General features: G+C 78.9%; 1 non-coding gene across 1 annotated transcript; it reads left to right on the top strand.

Annotated features, from left to right (window-relative positions):
* Nucleotides 1-1,790: 1,790 nt before the first annotated feature.
* LOC144248033 (5.8S ribosomal RNA) lies at nt 1,791-1,943 on the top strand. The gene has a single exon (XR_013341443.1). It is a non-coding gene; the product is annotated as a 5.8S ribosomal RNA (ribosomal RNA).
* Nucleotides 1,944-2,500: the final 557 nt, after the last annotated feature.

The following is a 2,500-nucleotide window of genomic DNA, read 5'->3' as shown; positions in this document are numbered from 1 at the left end:
ACCTAGCGCTCCGCGCCTCCGGCGGCCCCCCGGCTTCCTTTTCCTCGGCGTCGTCAAACGCTGCGGGGAGGGGGCCGCGAAAGGGCCGCCGCCGAGCCGGGGCGGCGGTTTAAAGACTCGGGCGGCTCGGCGCGTCCTTCCGCCGCGGCGGCGGCGGCGGCGGTTGCCGGGCGGCGGTGCGCGGCTCCATTGAGGGGTGGGGAGCTACTCCCGCGTGATCCCCTGCGGTGGTGCCCGCGGCCACCGGCCGCGCGGCCGTCGTCCCGCCGCGTTACCGCGCGCGGGGGGTTTGTCGCGCCGCGCCGGGGAGGGGCGCCCTGCCCCCCCCTCTCCGCGGCCCGGCCTCGGCGGAGAGGCCGCGGCGCGCGGTCGGCCGCGGGGGCCGACCCGCTCGCCTCGAAACGGGCGACGCCGGCAGAGAGCGCGCGCTCTCTCGCCCCTTCCTCAGCTGCGGGGTTGCGGCCGCCGGGGCCCGCCGCGCTCTCCTCCTTCCTCGGCCGCCTCTGCGGTCTCTGGGGTGCGGCGCCGCGCGCGGCGCGGCCGCGCCGTCTCTCTCCCCTCGACGGCCTTCTCCTCGAGCGCGCCGGCGGCGCCGGTCGCCGGCCGTCCCCGGCTCAGCGACCGCCCGCCCGCCCGGGGCCGAGCGCTCGGCAGGTCCCTCCGTCGCCGGAGAGTCCGCGAGCGCGGGCGGCCCCGTGCCGAGCGGCGGCGGCGCCGCTCGGCGAGTGTCCCCCGCCAGCGGGGACGGCCGGCCGGACGGCGCCCGCCGTCGCCGGCGGCGGTCCCGGCCCGGGCCCCGCCCGCCGCCTCCCCGTCGCCCTTTTCTCCGTCCGCTCGCGGAGCCCCGGAGGAAGGTCGTGCGCGCGGCGGCCGTGGGGGGTTGGGGGGGGGGGCGCTTCCCCGCCCGGTCTCCCCGCCCGGTCAGCGGGGAGAAAAGGGCGGGCGTCGCTGCCCCCCTCCCCGCCTACCCCCCCGGCTCGGCGCCGCACGCCTTCCCCTGGGCCGCGCGTGCCCGAGGAAAAAGGGGCTCCGTGACGGTGCGAGGCGGCGGCGGTCCCGGGAGTGCGGCCGTTGCGGCGGCGGGTCAGCCGTCCGGCAGGCTCCGGGCGCTCGCGACGCCGGCTCGGGTCTCGGTGCGGCGCCCGCCTCCGGCGCCGGCGGCGGAGCGCGTCCGCCGGGCGCTCGCCCTTCCCGGCGGGAGCGGTCCCGCGGGGGGCGTTGCCGGTTGGGCGGTGGCCGTCGCGTGCCGTCTCGAGCGCGGCAAGGCCGCTGGGGAGAGAGAGCGAGCCGGCCGCGCGGTGGCGCGGCGGCGCTCCGCGGGTCCGCGGAGCGGCGGTGAGAAGGGAGAGCGGCGCGCGCGGGGGCCGACGGCCGCGCCCCCGGCCGCGTGCGTCCCGTCGTCCCGTTGCAGCGAGGCCGGGCGGGCCGCCGTGTCCCCCCGCGGTCCGGCGCGCGCCGCGTGCCTCCTCCGTGCGGAGGCCGGGCCGAGCCCGGGCGCCTGGGCCGCCTCCGGAGGACGGCACAGTTTGCCGGCGGCGTCTCCCCTCGCTCGTAGCGGCGGGGGGAGGCGGTCGGGGACGCGGGTCCCCCCGCCTTTCCCGCCGACCTTCGGAGCGTTCCGTTGGGCGTTTCGCTCTCGGATGGTTTTTCTTTCCCCCCCCACTCGGTTCGTTGCGTTGTGTGCTCGTACGGTCGAAGCCGGGGGCGGCCCGCGTGCGTGCCCCCTCGGCGAGAGAGAAAAAAAGGGGCCCCCTCCGCCCGTGTGCGGGGTTCGGTGCCGAAAGCCAGACAACTCTTAGCGGTGGATCACTCGGCTCGTGCGTCGATGAAGAACGCAGCTAGCTGCGAGAATTAATGTGAATTGCAGGACACATTGATCATCGACACTTCGAACGCACTTGCGGCCCCGGGTTCCTCCCGGGGCTACGCCTGTCTGAGCGTCGCTTGACGATCAATCGCCGCCCGGGGGTTGCCACCCCGGCGGCGCGGCTGGGGTCGCCTCGCAGGCCCGTCGTCGTGGCCGTGGCCGTCGTGGCCGCGCCCGAGGGCCTTCGTCCCCCTAAATGCAGACTCGGGGAGCGCTCCGTAGCTCCCCGCTCCCGGAGCGAGCCGCTGGGGCGGAGCTCGTCCTCGCCGGGGGCCGCGTCGCCGAGCGGCGGCGCGGCGGCCGGGGAGAAAGAGAGCGAGAGAGACGGGGCGGCGTCGAGAGCGCCCCGCCGAGGGCCGAGAGACGAGGGCGAGAGGGGGGGAGGCGAGGCGCGCGGGCCTCGCCCCCCCCCGGCCTCCCCCCGCGCGGGCGGCTGTCTGCGGGTGGGTACCGCGCGGGTACCGTGCCGTGCTGCCGCGCGCGAGGCGCGAGCGCCGGGGGGGGCGGGGGCGACCCCCGCGTCGTCCTCTCCTTCCCTTCCCCGTCCCTCTCTGTCGCCGTCTCGGGGCGCCAGGGGCGCCGTCGCCGTTCTCGCTCTCTCCCTCTCCCCGCCGAAGGCCGTCGCGCCCGCCG

This window comes from Lonchura striata, chromosome 33 (assembly GCF_050655825.1).
Source record: "Lonchura striata isolate lonStrDom1 chromosome 33, ASM5065582v1, whole genome shotgun sequence".
NCBI lineage: Eukaryota > Metazoa > Chordata > Aves > Passeriformes > Estrildidae > Lonchura > Lonchura striata.
Note: the sequence above shows the minus strand (reverse complement) of the source record. Positions and strands in the feature narration are given on the sequence as shown.